Source organism: Thunnus albacares, chromosome 3 (genome assembly GCF_914725855.1).
Source record: "Thunnus albacares chromosome 3, fThuAlb1.1, whole genome shotgun sequence".
Classification (NCBI taxonomy): Eukaryota; Metazoa; Chordata; class Actinopteri; order Scombriformes; family Scombridae; genus Thunnus; species Thunnus albacares.
The window spans coordinates 23,031,785-23,049,280 of NC_058108.1; the positions used below are offsets into that span (position 1 = coordinate 23,031,785).

The window sequence follows — 17,496 nt, forward strand, 5'->3', positions numbered from 1 at the left end:
CTTCCTTGATGTAGAAATTATAGCCCTGCGTTCGCTGCCATCTCCAAGAAAACGACAGGAAACAAACATCAAATTATGATGAAAAGAGCTTGCAATTAAAGCTGCAAAAAGACACCATTTATCAAACGTGCAAATCAAAAACCGGGGGAGGTCCAAGGTGAGTGATTATTTGTGCTGTTCTTTGATTGGTGGAAGATGAGTCACTGTCTTGAAGGGGAGGAAAGTGTCTTGGGGGTAAGGTGAAGGAAGAGAGGGGCCGACGTGTGATCTGTTGATTTATGGCAACACTGTCAGGAGGCTGTCTCAGACAAACTGTCATTAAAATGAAATTATCTCCTTGATGGAAAAGGAGGGGGAATTTGTCATGCTATGTATATATTTTGGATGTGTCCAATTTGGAAAGGAGAGGCTGCAGTATGTAAAAAGAAAGCGATGAATCCAAGAATAAAGGCAAGATAACAAACATCACAATTAAAACAATTAAAAATGATTAGCATTTTAACATCTGAAATTATGTACTTGAAAAACAAGTTCCTCAGGAGGATCCACTCCTCACATCGTACAGATTACCAAATCCAATCAGCAGACTCCTCTATTGTCTTACTCACAGAGATAAAGAGTGATTCACGCCAAGCGGCACCAGACTCCACCCTGCTCTCCTCACCAGTCAGTGATGCTGACAGAAGAGAGAGAGATCGGCACTGAGTAAGCTTCTCAGAGAAAGAGAGGGAGAGTTAGGGATCACTTTTCCTCTGAGACTTGGCTCACTCTCACAGGCGAGACGGTATTAACTTACATTCTCCAAACTTCAAAAACCTGAGTGCTTGCATGCCGCCATCACTGCTAGACAACATTGGACAAACATGCACATGCACAGACACAATCTCCTTCTCCTGTCTGGCTTTCCACACTGTTTCAACACACAAGTGTGTCCATAAAGCACCAATAGTTGGAGGTGCTGCCTCGCTGCAGCCAAAAGAAAAATCCTCTGGGGCATATAATATCATGACAGGCAGTCTTTCCCTACTGTGTGTGTACATGCAGCCCCGTCCTGCTGTCACCTGTGAAGACTAATGGGCAGATTAACACTTGGCTGACCCAGGTGCCTTGAGGGAAACTGATGGTGAGGGTGTTTACCTACAAACTTCACCCAGCTGGGACGGCCACCTTCTCTGCAGCGGACTCTCAGTTTGCAGGAATTTACGGAAATCTGCTGAGCTTGCCAATTGGCACCATGGACTTCTATTGTTGATAGGGGCAACTCTGTGTGCTGTACGAAGGGATCACCAAAGTTATTACAATTCATCCTGAGGGATACAAAAATGTCTGTGCCAACTTTCATCACATTTGTCGAGACTTTTCACTCAAAGCCACAAATGTAAACCTTATGGTGGCGCTAGGGGAAAAGTCAGGGTTCACCAAAGTCATTAGGAGACTGTCTGGGAACCATGAACATCTGTACCAACTTCTGTGCCAATCTATTTAGTAGATGTTAAGATATTTCTCTGGATATGTGAAAGCACTGTAGGAAAAGTTGTGAAGTCAGTAGGCTTCATCCTCAAGGGACCTGAATGTCTGCACCAAATATCATTTGCAATCTGTCAAGTAGTTGTTGAGATATTTCAGTCTAGACCGACAGACCAATATTGCCATAGAGCCACACCTCTAGAGTGACTAAAAAACATTTGTTCCGACAGTAAGTGAAAGTTTAGGGGCTTTTCATTCAGTTACGCAGTGGGAAAGGGCAAGTTATAATTGATCAGGTTAGAGAGGCATGACAAGGCTCCTTTTTCATTGTGCAGGGCCTTACATATGTCCAGAGACTGGCCGAGCTTCTCCACCAGCCGTCCTCCACTGCGCGCTGCTGTGTTGTGCTGCATTCTTCAGGTCCAAAGGGGAAGTGGTCCAGTCCTCTCAGCGCACACAGCTACTCCTTTCATCCCACTGTGTTATTGGAGAAAGCATTGAGCGTTGCGTCAGGGCCTGCTGTGTCAGGGTCAGGGGTCAGAGCTGACCTGCTAAGAGGTCGCGGGGCCCCCATCCAGTCTGTAATCAAGCACACAGCACACCTCGCTGACCCCGCTCCTCTGTCTGTGCCCGTCGCCAAGCCTCAGCCCGCCTCGGCTGCCTGAGATCAAACACGGAGCGGCAGTACCTCTGGCCCTGTGTTATCAGCCTGGGTGTCTCATCACATCAACACGCAGGGCTAAACAGTAAACACAGCCAGCCTGGTTTGACTCAATGTGTGTGTGTGTGTGTGTGTGTGTGTGTGTGTGTCTGTGAGTGCGGAAGCCTGTGAACATATTTGGAACCTTGTGCGTGACTGCACCTGGATGCGAGAAGGTTAAGATTGTTTAGATTTTATCAATTCTGATTTAGATTCCAGTTCTTATAATATCCGGTTCAGATTGTTGGCATATTATCTGACTAAGAAAAGAAACCAAAATATCTTATATATATTTTTTAAAACTTTATTTTCAGCAAATTTAGGCTGAGGTAAGCAGTCATTTGTCATAAAAATGACTAAACTGTAATTTTGCTTTACTTCATTAATTCAGCCTGATATTGTGTTCATGATCTTATTGGGAGGATGGGTTATTTAGTTTGTTTCCCTAACCAGTAGTGAGTGATGTATTTTGATGTCATTTTCAATTGACATGGAAGCAGCAAATGCAGTTCTCTATTCTTGGTTGAAAGTTAAAATTAAGTAAATGCGCCATGCAGAAGTTAAATTTTTGACATTTTTCACTTTTCGAACAAAACTTGTGGCAGCTGTGGTTCAGGAGGTAGAACATGTTGTCCATTGTTGTTCATTCATTTCATTTGTTTCATTCTTGTGTTGGATGCACTAATTTTACTATTGTGTAGCATGGTGACTTGAGCTGTGACATCAAAAACACTGCATTCTTACATCATGCTACAGTAAATTTTTGTCATGAACGTCCTTTGGTGTGAAATGAAAGTAAGTTCAAACTTTTAAGAGCTTTTAAGAATCAATAAGTGAAATCAAAAAGCACGTTTCTTAATGAATCCTCGCATTTTATAAATTTGGGACAGTTCCAATTTAGAGCCAACCCTAGATAGCTTATCACTGTGAATGTGCTTATGTTTTTTTTTTAAGATTAATTTTTGGCCTTTGCCTTTTTTTTTAGATAGATCACAGTGAAGATACAGACAGGAAAGAGAAGAGAGGAGAGGCTTGAATCAACTAGAATTAAACAGGGGATGATGCAACCACATAGTATGCATCATAACCACAAGGCCACCGGGACGCCTTGGATCAGTTTGTGCAGTCCCATCACTAGTTGCCATGATGTTTCCCACAGATGGAAAGGGTGTGTGTGTGAAGAGCCCAAGCAAGAAATATTTAACCAGGTTGGTAGTTGACTTCCTCTGCGCACCAGCTTACACTTCTCCAAAGAGAGGCCTGTTAGATACACTCCTTACAGACTGAGTATCCTAGAGGCTTTAATGATCAATTGTTTTTGTCTTGTTTTTTTATGAATACAGATGAGTATTATTGATGTATTTATATTTTCTATGGATGGTATACACATGATGAGTTTACATATGTACATACATGCGTTTTCTTAGTGTATAAATGAATTGGTCAATTATCTGGTTGTTGTATTAACAGAATGTGATATATTTCTTCTTATGACTTAATTTTTCTTACTGCTTATTTGTCTTTTGATGATGTTGTTTTGATGATCTGTATCAGCTGGTTGTTAATCACTAGCAGGTCCCTGGCTGCTGTTTAATAGGGGTCACACCCACATATGTCTCAGAAACGCTGAGGAAAGCCTAGGGCTGAAACGCGTCCGTTTCCTTCTGCTGCTGTGCATTATTAAAAGTGTTACATACTTATTTGCGAGTGCTGACTACTTCATTTGCTATTTTCGTGCCTTTTGGGTCGGCACCCGTTACACTTTGAAGACATTTGAGTTGAGCACGCCAGTTCTCTTGTTTGTTTCACCAGCTTACACCACCAGGATATAACTGTTAAAACCACTGGAGTGTGATACTTACTCCTGCTGATTGATTTCTTCTATTCTCACAAGAGGAAAAGTCCACAATTCCCCGGAGTTGTTACTAGAGAGGAAAGCATTTCCAGACGCAGGCACATGCTGCCAATTTGACGGGTTTAGTTAGGCACCTTGGCTCCACTCCTTTGCTGTATTTAAAAAGCATCAGATGAGTGTTTTTTTTTTTTAGGAAGGCTGTGTTTGACTCTGTTTCGGAGTGGGGAAACAACTCATTTCTTTCCTTTGTCTAAGGGTTTTTCCCCCACGTCTCCCAACATGAAGAAATTGTTGCAAATGAGTCACTTCTTCTTGGCAGGCCTCAGGCAAAGGAGAAAAAAGAATGGCCATATTCTTGAGTAGACAAAAGTGATTTACTTATCCTGTCACTGCTTTAATTATTTCTGATTAAAAGTGGTGATTACTAATATTGAAATTTACTTTATGTAATATCTCAAATGACATCAATAAAATCTGTATTATCCTGAAAATAGCAAAAAAAAAAGTTATTTGTCTTGTTTCACATACACCAACACCCATTTAAAAGTTCTGTCTGGGATTGTGTGTGAGTAATTGTGTGTAGAGACATTGTTCAAAAAGATTTTGGAAAATGTGTGTTGAGGTTTATGTTTGTGTGCATGCATGACTTCATGTGTTGGTAAATGAGTGTGTTATTGTTCTTGTCGGTCTGGGAGTCGAGATCAAAGGCAGACCTCGTCTCTCTATAACTGGCTTTCATTTCTGGACCGACTCTAAAGTGGAAATGTCATATTTTCCCCTCCCAGTTCCTTTGCGCTCCAACATGTGGTTGCAGGTAATATTTCAGGGGTGCGATGTATGCATGTACGTAGTATGGGGGGCCAGGGACATGCAGTCTACTGTAAACCTGTTTTGTCTTGTTGCTAATTTTATTATGCTAAAATGATGTGGCCAAGAGAGCGTTTGAACTCTTGGCCTCAGTCTCACCCAAGTCATGACCCCAATTTGAGCCAAATTTGAAACAGTAAAATCCCAGAGGATGTATAGTGAAGAGGCTGTGCCAAAATCCCTCTTGCCCTGCCTCGCCCTGCCATCTGCTTCATAAAGTGTAGTCATGAAAGGCCTGCGAGAGTGAGATTTAGTGCCACCACACCTTAAAGAAATGCCACATTCTGTAAACATCCATGCTACTTTTTTCCCAAATTTCTTTGTGTGCAATTAAAATGTATCAGGAAGGCTTTTTTATTCAGGGTGTGGTGACCTACTGCCCCTGTAGATTTTTCCAGTGTTTGTGCTTTCCCACTGCTGTTAATGTCATTTGTCCTCCTCTGATTTCAGTGCTCCTGTTGACTTGCCTTGGCTTTGACTTGAAGTGATGCTCATAAACAAGGCTCCCCTGTGCATTTCTCTGTTTTCATCTCCGTCCAGTACAGTCGCTGCCTAGACGTTTGATATGTCTGGGAATGCCAATGCTGTTAGGGTCACCACTTTCAGGCACCACAATGTCAGATGCAAAGACAAAGAGACCGAGAGAGATGAGAGAGAGAACACCCAGATGATGATTTAAGAGAGGCCAATCCTTCGGAGATGACACTGAAAATGTTCACAAATTTCCGTAGACACAAATCCCTCCCACAACACATAAAACATGTGAATGTTTCCTCTCTTTGTAGACTGCCACTGGTCCAGGTTCAGACTTAAAAGGCATTCCGAATCTCTTTATCGAGCCTTCGAGCCCCATTTTTTAAATTGTTCCTTGCTTTAATCCAACAAATTCAAAGACTTTCACATGTTATGAGAATTCCCCTCGTCAATGATAAAACAATTGATATGGAAAAGTCTAGTTCATCAACAAACCTATAAAAGGGGAAGATGTGCAAAACATTTCTAACAAGAGGTACTGTAATTTTATTAGTTACGGTAAATGAAAGTCATTGCAGACACGTGCCTTCCATCATATCTAGTACTTGAAAAATACATGGTGTATACATCCTGGTATTTAAGACCCAACAGACATCCACTCAGGGAGACATTTTACTAAGATTTCAAGGCGTGCATCGAGAGCATCGACATGAGCACCAGAACTATTGACCCTTTGATCGTTATTATGCAGTCTGGATGCAGAGTTTCAGCGGAATAACTTGGCCAAAGACAGAACAGCAAAACATTCTCATATTGCTCAGAAAGAAAGAAAACAGTTCTCCATGTTTGCATTGATTTCAGTGTTCTCACTGGCCAAACCGCCTGAATGGAGACATTATTAGTTATAGTACAGCCAATACTATAACCATGCCGGACAATGTTGGCAACCCAGCATGTGTGTTGGAGCATTGAATGTGTGTTTTAGGCACCCTGCGTGCTGCTTGGCTTCGGTGCATTAACAGATCAAGCCAGATGCTCAGTGTGATCTGTCATAGGGGATCGGGCTGGATCACAGTGGGGGAAAATGAAAATAATCTTGCTCCAACACGACATCGCACAACTGTTTCTCCTCAATGATACGAGAAATTACTGAATGAGAAGAAGAAGAAAAAAAAAAAACAAAAGGAAACAATGTGTGTTGTGGTTGTTTGATGGTGAGAGAGTGATGGGTGGGGGAGTCTTTGTTCTTGCAATTAAGATCAAATGTAATGATTTCAGAGACAAAAACACATTTTCAACACATGCCATCATCAAGACGAGGAGTGAAAGTCTCCTGGAAAGTCCAATTAAAACACACCTTTTTGATGTATAATTGAAATTGGTTAATATATAATATATCCATTCGGTCGAGCATGATCATTTCAAGAAGTTAAGTTTAATCCTCTGACACTGTAAAATGATTCAAAAATTGTTTAAAGGGAAAAAAAAGACACAGAAACGTAAACATAAACTTTTTGTATTTGTTGAATCTGGAATCTCGTACTCTATCTAATTTATATTGATGCTTATAATGTATGATCGCACTCCTACTTGTGCAACCAAAAGTGATTGAATGTTGTGCTGTCATGCAAAAACAGACAAAAAGGGCATATTGATGTTTTAAGATTTTTGAAAAGTGAGAGAACTCGCATTTGTGAGCGTGGTGAAAAGATGCTCCCCAAAAACAAAGCCCCCTTCCAAACACACCCTTCCTATTTTGAGCAGATGACACTGCCTTAGCATACATTACACATGCATATTATCTTCACTAATCACGCTACTTGTGAGCCTGATTGCAGTGTTGCTTAAGACGGGGTGAGCAGGGGGCTCCTTTGTGCTGGAGCTAATGATGTCCCTTTGTGATAGGGCTGGGTGTGAGGGTTGAGGACACTGGTATAGACTCCGAAGAGCTGCTGTGTGGGTCTTAGTGTGACTGGCAGCTGCAGTAATCCGCCCTTTGTGTCTTCAACAGGGCCCCACTGAGCTCCCCTGACAGGGACCGATGTTCCCAACTCTACCAGACAGCCCAGATGGGCCGAGTGACACGGAGGGAGAGAAGAAGGGAGGGAGAAGGAGAGTATCGAGAAAGAGAGGGAGAGACAACAGTAAGTTAAGAAGAGGAGAGCAAAGTAAAAGGGAAAAAATGGGGCTAAAAGGAAAAACCTGAGAGGAAAATCTAAAAGGAGAAAGCGTGGAGGAATGGGGGTCTGTTCCTGAAAGCCGCGTGACAGCTCTGTTGCTGCTAAGACAGGATGGGCTCGGTGGCTTCGGATCAGGGCTAGTTTGTTTGCCCAGCATTTGTTTTTTGTTCCTTTGCGGTCACCCTGAAGCATGCCCAAGTAAGCGATCCGATTGGTCGAGACATTCTGGGCGCAGCACAATTAAAATCCATGGTCGCACACGATTACAGCAATACACACACTCTCTCGCCTTCTTTCTGTCACACACAAGTGTTTATTTACATTCAGTGGCCTTGTCGTGACGTCTGACAGGACTAGAATTTCTCTGTTGCTGCTTGTGGTTTGTGTTTGTCTCATCTCATTACTCTTGGTGATGTAGCGTGTGGGTTTCCTCTATGGCTTTACATGTTTAATATAAGTGAAGGCTCGCACAATATGCTCCTGTAACGCTTTTTTTTTTACGTCTGCCATGACCACATCCTGCTCCACAGCATCACAAGAAATCATCGATAGGACCATGTCTCTTGTGAAAATGTATCATTTAGAAACACACGATATTTTGTGTGATTTTCTAAACAATACTGGAGTTTTCAGTACAGGAAGACAAGTGATTTAATGTAGTTCAGCAAAAAGTAAGTGTTGATGTTTGTAGTACAGGACTGCAACTAAAGCACTTTTTCTTGATGATTGATCATTTTGTCTATAAAATGTTGGAAAATAATGAAAAATGCCTGTTATAATTTCTTGAAGTTCAAGGTTCAGGTTGTCTTCAAATGTTTTGTTTTGTCTGATTAACAGTCCAAAGATATTCAGTTTATGTATGACACATAAAAGCTTCAAATTCTCAGATTTGAGAGGCTGCAACCAGCAAATTTTCCTCAAAATATGACTAAAATGATTATTCAATTATTAAAATGGTTGTCAAATTAATTGATCAGTCAGTTGACAGAAATTGATCGACTAATTGTTGCAGCTCTAGTGTGTAGTATTTTGCTTTGCTGATGGCAGTGTGGATTTATGTCCTGCTTAGTACACTGACATTGTTAGTACTCAAACATGACTTTTCCCTAACCTTAAGAAAATTATTTTAGTAGTCTTTAAGCATACTTTTGTTGCTACAAGTGGATATTGTAAACAATTGAAAACACTGTCATGGATCATTTTTGCTGATATTTTATATCACTAAAAAAAACTGAAGAAAAGCAATTATATACCCCCCAAATATATTTTTCAAAGTCAAAATAGTTGCATATAAATGTAACCCATATAGGAGATAAGAATTTTTTAAAAATTACAATCAAAAGCTGATTCCTGACTTTACATTTTGATTTCAAAATGTAAACCAAGTGATGGAGAAGAGGACGGTTTTACTTCATGAGATGGGTGGAGTGGTGGGATTCTCTAAAAATCTGTAATGGTCTTATCAGTTGGAGTTTTTATGTACACCTGCTGGTACCTGAAGCCACCAGTAGCTGTCTTCCAGAAAACAAATGTAATGGGATTTTGATATACATCGTCACATACAGTATATATACCGACAGTTAACATTAATTATTGTCATAAGTATTGTCGGCAAGAATGACACTATTACAATACAACCAACATTTTCTTTTAATGAAATTTCAAGTGCATTGATATACTGTAACCAGTTACCAAACCAAAAGACATTTTATTTGGAAAAAATATATTTGTTATTGATCTATAATTTAACATCAGGGATTTGAAATGTTTTCTTCTTTGTTTCTCCAGTTTTTCTGTATAATCTTATTACAAAAAAAATTGCTCTATACTTAAGTGTCCTGTCTAATGGCTGAGTCTTTTAAGACTTCCAAGGTATCATTGTGTGTATTCCCATAGTGAGTAGAGAACAGAAGCTTTATAAACAATGCTGTTGTCATACTGGCTATATAGTGTGGTACAATAAGTAAAAAAAGTGTTGGAACCAGGTTAAACACAGTCTGTTTCATTATGTTACATCAGTATTTGCTCCGGGTTCTCTGTTAAGAAATGTTTAGTGAGTCACTCAACTGAGTGCCTCATAATACATGTAATTATTTTTAAAACAATTATACAAACTGAGATTTATCACTGACCTAAGCTCTCCCTAGTAAGTGGAGTCAAAATAGTCAAACAAAGCAAGAATAAAGCAGTTTGTAGGATTTTATGTTGATTTGTCATTTTAATGATGTACTTTGTAATATTTTAGGATTATTATTATATTTTAGGATATTTATGTAAAATACAACCAAAATGTTAAGAAGTAGGCATACAAAAGAAGGCTTTTGATTGATTTTCACCATAAAAGTTCATATGAAGAGTCCTTTTTGTTTTATGTAATTTTCAAAAAGCAAGTCTTTCCCATTTGTGTTGCTTGGTAATCATTAGCAGTCAGTTGTACTGTATGTGCAGAATCTGTTAGAAATGTGTTTAAAATCCCAAGGGGCTGTTCACTGGTCCCTAATGACAATCAATAAGTGGTCTAAAGATGTCGGTCAGCAGGCAGAGCACAACAGAGTCAAAGACTAGTTCAAATAAACCTCCCAGTGGAAACAACAATAAAGGCTTAATAACGAACTCATACCCACAATCCTGTACCATGATATTATCTGCTCTTACTGCAACCAAGATGACAGGTCTTTGATTTTAGTGTGAATGAGCTCTTCACTTGAGACTTCAAACAAAACACAAAGCAACAGGGATTTGAGAGTGATAGAAATCCCATTGATCTTCCGCTTTCTTCTTAATTTATATTTAACCATTGGCTTGGCACCAAAAAAGATTGTGTTTATGGCCTCCTAAAATCCATCATTAATTTCTTACTGCTAAACCAAGACCAAACAATGTCGTAAATAATGTTAATCGCAGATGAAACTGTGTGATTTCACCATCAACATTTCCTCAAACAGCAGCATATTTACCCCAGCTCCCACAACAAGCTGTTGAGCCTTAAAGTCTTGGTGCTACACTGCAAGTAGGAGAAGTAATTGTCTACATTGAATTGCATGAGCTCAAATGGGAACTTGCTCAGATGTGTTTGGAAACTAATTGGGAGACAGAAACAGCAAACAGCTTTAGTGAACAGAGTTGGGTCACTGTAAATTCAAACAACATAAATTTCAGTTTAAATAATACTAAATGCATCCGTTCAGACAAGTATGTTTGTATGGTGGTGGTAAATGAATGAATGAATTAAACAATCTAGTCAAACCGAATGTTTTCTCAGACAGCAGGTGCTAACCAATTTAAGTCACAATACAACTGCATTTTGGGAGAATTTCACCTCCTTAAAGGTATACTATGCAGGATTTTTCTAAAAAAATAAATACAAAGGTAATCCCTCTAAATCATCACTTATCACAAACTAGAAGTGTGTGGTAGTGTATTTATCTGCAGAGACCCTGCCCTCTGCCTGTATTTTCTTATTATTCTGCTGTGTTTTGGACGCTTGTGGGCGTCAACCTTTGGACAGTGGGTGTGTAGCCCCCAGCCAATAACAGCACGCAGGGTGTGAGGTCAGGACAAGTAGTGTAGTGACCAGGTTACATCGCTTGCTCTGTCTCTCTCCTCTGCTCTGCTCTATGTCTCTGTGTCATGAATTTATGAAGAGCTGCAGGTCTGTGTGTTTGTTTGACCGAGGGAGAGGCTGAGCTACACGCACGCAGAGCAGAGAGGCCACAGCGGACAGGATGAAGCTCTGCATTTACACAAAATTCGGCAATGTGGCACCTTCCCGCAGGGTTGTGTGTTGGGCAGGTTTATTTGTACTTTAGAACGTAACCGCCATTAAACAATCAGATAATAACGTTTTATTTATCTGATTCATGGCTTTGTTCTTGCCAGCGCTGCTCCCTCTCTCTGTCATGGAGCCGGGGAGGAGGGGCCAACATTGAATGCTGTGTGTTTACAAACAGCAACCAACAAATCCTGCATAGTATACCTTTAATTAATGAAGCAAAGACCAAAATTTATGACAGTGGGCTCGACACACAGACCATTTGTGGCAACAACCATGTGTGAGCATGGCCATACAGACACTTAATGTAGTATTAAGAGAATTGTGTCTAGTTTTGGACAATGCAAAGCCAAACACATGAGCATGTACGGGCTCTGGCGAACATGTGCAGATGACAAAATTTACATCATACAGACCATTGAGGCTATGCGGACACAAAATAAAATTTGCACTATAGATGCAAATTTGGACAGGTGGAAGACACTATATGTTATTTTCGTAAAACTCACAAAAACAACATTTTGAAGAACGGATCAATGTAAACACACTACTTGTTATAGTCAACTCAAATTCTTCAAGGGGTCATGAATTTTACAATTCACTTAACTGAGTGACATTTTTAGACGAGCCAACAATTTAGACTCTTACCCTTGTGTTCATTCATACGTACACTCAGGCCTGTGTTTGATGACAGATGTTTTAAATGAAGGGCAGAAAGTGAACCAAATCGGATGCACTTGGTCTGTAGATTTCCCGGTTTGGGAGCGGATTAGAAACTGGAGAGCTGCACATCCATCTTTCTATCTCTGTCTAATTGGCATGTCATAATTGTGACTCCACAAAGCCCAGTGAAGTCAGGACACTGACTGGATGTCTAAAAGTAGGTGTCTTTGCACGCCACGCTCTCCGGTCTGCAATTTCGGTGAAGAAATATGGTGTTTGAGGCCTGTGATTCAATAGTTCTGGAAACCAGAAAGCTCAGATCGGGGTTACAATTGAACATAATTAATGCCTATCACCATTCAGTAACTCACTTTGCCTTTTCCTTGAACTAGAAACATTATGTACATATGGGAAGATCTGAAGACAACCAACTGCAAGACTACAAACAAGCAGCAAGAGCTGACATCCACAGCACAGAAAAGTGGTATATACTGTAACTGTAAAGGGTGCAGCTAAACTTTCCAGGGAGTTTATGCTAGTTTCACATAAGTCATATTTGAGCTTAGTCTCAAGTGCTGCTTCATGAACATGATGAAATGGCCTTTTAAAGTACTCTCAGAGGAGCCAACACTTCAAGGGCTTCTTAGAACCCGTACCACTGCCTTGTATCACCCTGGGAGAGGCAGAGAAAAGAGGGCCAAAGAGAAATAGAAAGAGAACGCAAGAGACAGCGAGCAAGAGGGAGAACGCTCTAAAACCAAAATGCAAAAAAATCATAGGGGCTGAGATGAGCAGAGAGAAAGAAACTCGAAATGAAAGAGAGCTGAGCCCAAAAAAAAACTTTATTCTGAGCTGATCCTCTGATCAGATGAGATAAGAGCACAGTAAGTTCACTCTCTGCTTGCAGCTGAGTTCAGGCATTTCTTTTTCCAACTTACTGAATATAGGACTAAAAGGAGGACCAGAGGAAGAAGAAGGCAAGAGCAGCATGAGCGTGCCCACTAGCTTTTAGTCAGGGAGCCTAATGAGTTCCTGTGGGATGGGGGCTGGCTGTCAATCATCCTCATTCTTCTCCAACACTATGCCGTGTCGTCCTGTACATGCCGAACCAAGGGGCATGAAATAATTAGAGATGGCCAACCAGCCACAGTGTGACTCGGTTGTCTGGCAGCAGGAGGAAGTCACAGCTTGTCTCTCTCATGTGAGGGGACATTTGAATTTATTGGATTGCGGTGTTGGAAGACACTGTACCCGCCTTCACGACAACGCTTAAATGTGACAATGAGGTAATAGTGTTACAGCATGTTGCGTAATGTCGCCATGATTCCTGACTTATTGTGAGGGCGATGAAAGAAAAAAATGGTGAGCAATGGATACAGCGTATGATGAAAGGGAGCCCCTGCTGATAGGGCAGCTGTGAGCCTCTTTTTAAATACAAGATGGCAGAGAATGAGAAGGAAAAGAGGGAGAAATGGATGAATTGAGAGAAATATATCAGGCTTACTGTTCAGCTGATTTTTCTTAAAAAGAGAGATGCCACTGAGCGCATGGGGGGATGCTGTACATACAGCTTCACGCCTACAATGAAATATTTATCAGTCGTCATCTATACAGTCACCCAAAGCGTGCAAGGGTTGATTATATGGAGCATGCAACCAATTAACATTTCTGTACCATCCACATTTGGGCTTAACCTTGTTTTTTGGCCATAAACGCAAACAAGGAGACACACACAGGAGAAGAGGGAGCTGTGGGAGGGGGCGGGGGGGCCAAAACAAAATGAGCCATGTACACAACAAAACAAGAAGAGGATTTAGTAGCATCTGCATGTGAATAGATCCTGCCCAACATCGGCAGCAGCAGTAAGGGCTTTATGTAATTGCTGATGAACAGTGTCATAGAAGTAGCAGATTGGGGGAGGGAAAGCTTAGAGGGTCATGTGACAAGAACTATCTTTATGTTGAAAGCAGTGTTTGAGCCTTATGACTATGCAAATCTAAATTTAACTGTAATACCTTCTCAGACGATTCACGAGCCACTCAGTAGCAAAAGGTAAAGACAAAGCGTGGGTGTGGTCTTTGCAGAGGCTGTGATGTGTGCTTACCCTTACATATGGTATAAATACACTGTCTAAGTCCTGTTATTTGCAGTTTATATTGCTGTGATTCATCCAGAATCCCAGGCTGAGTGAGCAGCCAGCAAGCCACAAAGGTTAATGGATGGCTTTTTCATTAATTTAGCCCCCCTCATGCACTGCTAACATTCCTGCCTGTTAGCTAACCTGCTTTCCGTACCTCCCCACAAGTCTTGACACGGAGTAAAAACACCCATGGTCCAAGGTTAATTACGTGTCCATCTCTGAACAATAACACAGCATTGTATCTCCTTTGGTTTGTGTAAAAAGTTGGCAGTGAAGGCAGGAGTGTCTGTGCCAGGGGTGGTGGGATGGGCATCGGCTCAGGGGACGGAGTGTGAGGGTGTAGAGAGCAGCCAAGGTTGACCTACGAGGCGGGGCAGGAGAATTGGCCCGGGATCTGAGGCAGTGGTGTGAGGACGCTGGGGAGCTGCTCTATCTATGGGCATCGAGCCAGCTGTGATCCACTGTATTTCCCCAGTCTGACAGGCTAGTAACAGGCTGATGCAAAGAGGAGAGGAGAGGAGAGGAGAGGAGAGGAGAGGAGAGGAGAGAGTATTTAACGTTAGAGAGACAGAGAAGTCAAAGAGAAAAGAGTTGTGAACGGTAGAGATGAAGAGAGAGAGGAAATTAACAATGAATGAAACACAAAGGAATTGTATTGAATGAAACTGCCCCTAATTGCTCATCCCTCATTTCAGATTGACTGACCATGACCTTAGCTGAGTTCTGAGAAAATTACCACAGGAATCAGAATTTACACTTTTTTGTTCCCTGCCTGACCAAGTATCGTTATCGGGATGTCGTTGGCTATTAATGACTGCTTGGTCATACATGAGCAGCAGATGACAACTACTATCCTGACTTAACGTCTCTATGCAGTTCCCAACATGTTATACTAGTGTTTCAGTTTATTAACTAGTTTTGATGGACGTTCCTTTGCCTTCTTGCGAAATTGACAGTGTTGCGCAGTAGTTTCGCTACAAGTAGTGTAAATTGTAGCGTTAATAAGTAATTGTAAATTGTAAGTAGCAGCGTTACTAGTTTAACTACATTTCTCAGTAGCGTCGTGGTAGTGTTGCTGTTTTCTGAATCAAATAGCTTTTCAGTAGCAAAGCCCTTTTACTGATCAAGTTGTGCGGCAGCATCCATACAAGCTACATTTTCCCAAGCATTTCTGAAGCTCAAGCGCAGTGAAGCTTTCTGCTGCGGTCTGAAAGAAAACAGCTAAGGATCAGTATGTGACACCACTGCAATACATGGACCTGTATGTGTAGCCAACAGAGGCACTTCCATATGACAGTGACATCGCTTACCAATCCTTGGGCTGATGCCAACGATGTCTCTGCAGCAGAGGAATATGGAGTCCGTCACAACACCCACACTTGTAGTCTTGAGCACTTCAGTGTGCACTCAGGTAGTAGTCAGGTGTGTCCCACATTTGAAATATACAAACACACACTATATTTAACCCACACTGATGCACACTTCTCCTAAGACCACTTCATATTCAGAGCTAAGTGTTGTTTGTTTGTTCTGTGGGTTCTTCAATAACGACACTGTAGTCTACCTTGAATGAGATTGTTCTTTATGTATGTTACTTCAGTTAGTCACATGTTTACAGGAGACACTGTCTGCACCCGTGCAGTTCACCTAACTCACACAGACAATCCCTCTCTCTGCGCATGCTCCATCTGATAGGCATACAAATGAGAATAGGCAAATCACTATTTGCTCCTCTCATTACATCTCCCTTTCTTAAAATAAGAGTATTATATTATGAAAATAACTTTTTTCAACTCAACTTTGACTCTTGTTCAACTATAGTAATACATAATGAGAGATTAGAACATTATAACCTTACAACCAAGCAAGTGTCCTTAAAGCTGTTCAATGAGTCTCTCAGGTGGCTTCACGTCTTGAGGATCTTTTGAGGGTTTGTTCTTGAACTCGAGCTGGTGCCTCAGGTGATGGATTCCCAAGTGTGTGTTGAGGTTGTTCAGCAGTATCAGTCCTCTGATCTGCTGTGGCTGGTCCCATGAGAAGATCTCAACGAGTCCATCTCAGAACAGTAGTGTCTTCTGTCTGAATGGTGTATGACCTTGGTTGGATTTCACCGAAAACAGTTGCCCATGTGCTTGTTTTGTCTTTAATCCTCAAATGGTCACCAGTTTGAAGTTCAGGTAGGGTCTGTGGTCATAATAGAACTTCTGCTTTGCTTTTTGCTGTTCCTTGAACCTCTTCACCTTCTCCCTCTCCTTTGTTTTCAGCAGGTTTTCCTGGATGGGTAGGTTTGATCTCAGGCAACGTCCCGAAAGGAACCAGCGCAAGGGCGTTGTGCTGGTGACATACCACACTAAAGCGGTGCTGTGCAGTACACGAGCAGGCTCTGGTAGAAGTCGGTTCCACTTTCCTTTGCCTTGAGCATCAGCCTCTTCACTGTCTGGACTGACTTTTCCACTAAACCATTAGACTGTGGGTAGTAAGGACTTGACGTTGTGTGCATAAAATTACATTCTTCCACAAAGTGTTGGAAACTCGTGTTGGAAAATTGTGGTCCATTGTCTGTGAAGACCTTGCTTGGCACACCATGTCTGGAGAATATGGCATTTATGAATGTTACCATGGCCTCTGCTGTTGTAGTGTGAAGGCTACAGACCTCTGGATACAGGGAATAGTAGTCTGTAACCACAATGTAGTCTTTCCCTTCAGAAACAAATAGGTCAGCGCTTACCTTCTGATGTCTGGCACTGGTTGTGGCTTTAGTGGCTCAGCAGGATTGCTTGCTTGATGTTTCAGGCATGTCATGCAGTTTGACACCTCATTTGTCACATCTTGATTGATCCATGGCCAGTACGTCACCTCACCTCACTTTTCTTCTTTTCACCGCATTTTTCAATCCCAAAATGTCCTCCATGGATCTTCTTGAGCATTTCTTTAGCAGACTCTTCAGGATGAGTATTTTATTTCCCTTGTAGATGATGTCTTCTACCACTGACAGTTCTGCTCTGCAGTCCCAGTACTCTCTGATGTCAGGTGGGCAGTAGCTTCATGTTGGGCCATCCATCTGTGATGGTTTTGCTCAGTCTTCTTAGAGTTTCATCTTTGTTTGTCTCGGTTTTTATGACATCCATCTTCACATCTGCCTCAGGCAGTGTACTTGTGATCATTTCCACACAAGTATTCACGTCGTCAATCATCTTGGTGTTTGCTAGCTCCTTCACGTCAACAGCTCTGGACAACATGTCGACTGTGTAAATCAGCTTACCCAGGGTGTACATCACATTCTTTAGATTTTCAGTACAGTCATTGAGTGGGTTTTGGGACAACGCAATCAGTGGCTTATGGTCGGTTTCAACAATGATTGCCTGTCTTGACATGAAC

General features: G+C 41.4%; 1 protein-coding gene across 4 annotated transcripts in view; it reads right to left on the reverse strand.

Moving 5' to 3' along the window:
* The window catches only part of lef1 (lymphoid enhancer-binding factor 1), a 110,127-nt gene that overhangs the window by 49,465 nt on the left and 43,166 nt on the right, over positions 1-17,496 (reverse strand). The window contains exon 4 of one of the 4 annotated variants that reach the window (XM_044347085.1): positions 1,811-1,944. The exons of the other annotated variants lie outside the window; for them this stretch is intronic. The gene's annotated coding sequence lies outside the window, so the exon portion shown is untranslated. The remainder of the gene's footprint in view (positions 1-1,810; positions 1,945-17,496) is intronic. 4 annotated transcript variants of the gene reach the window in all.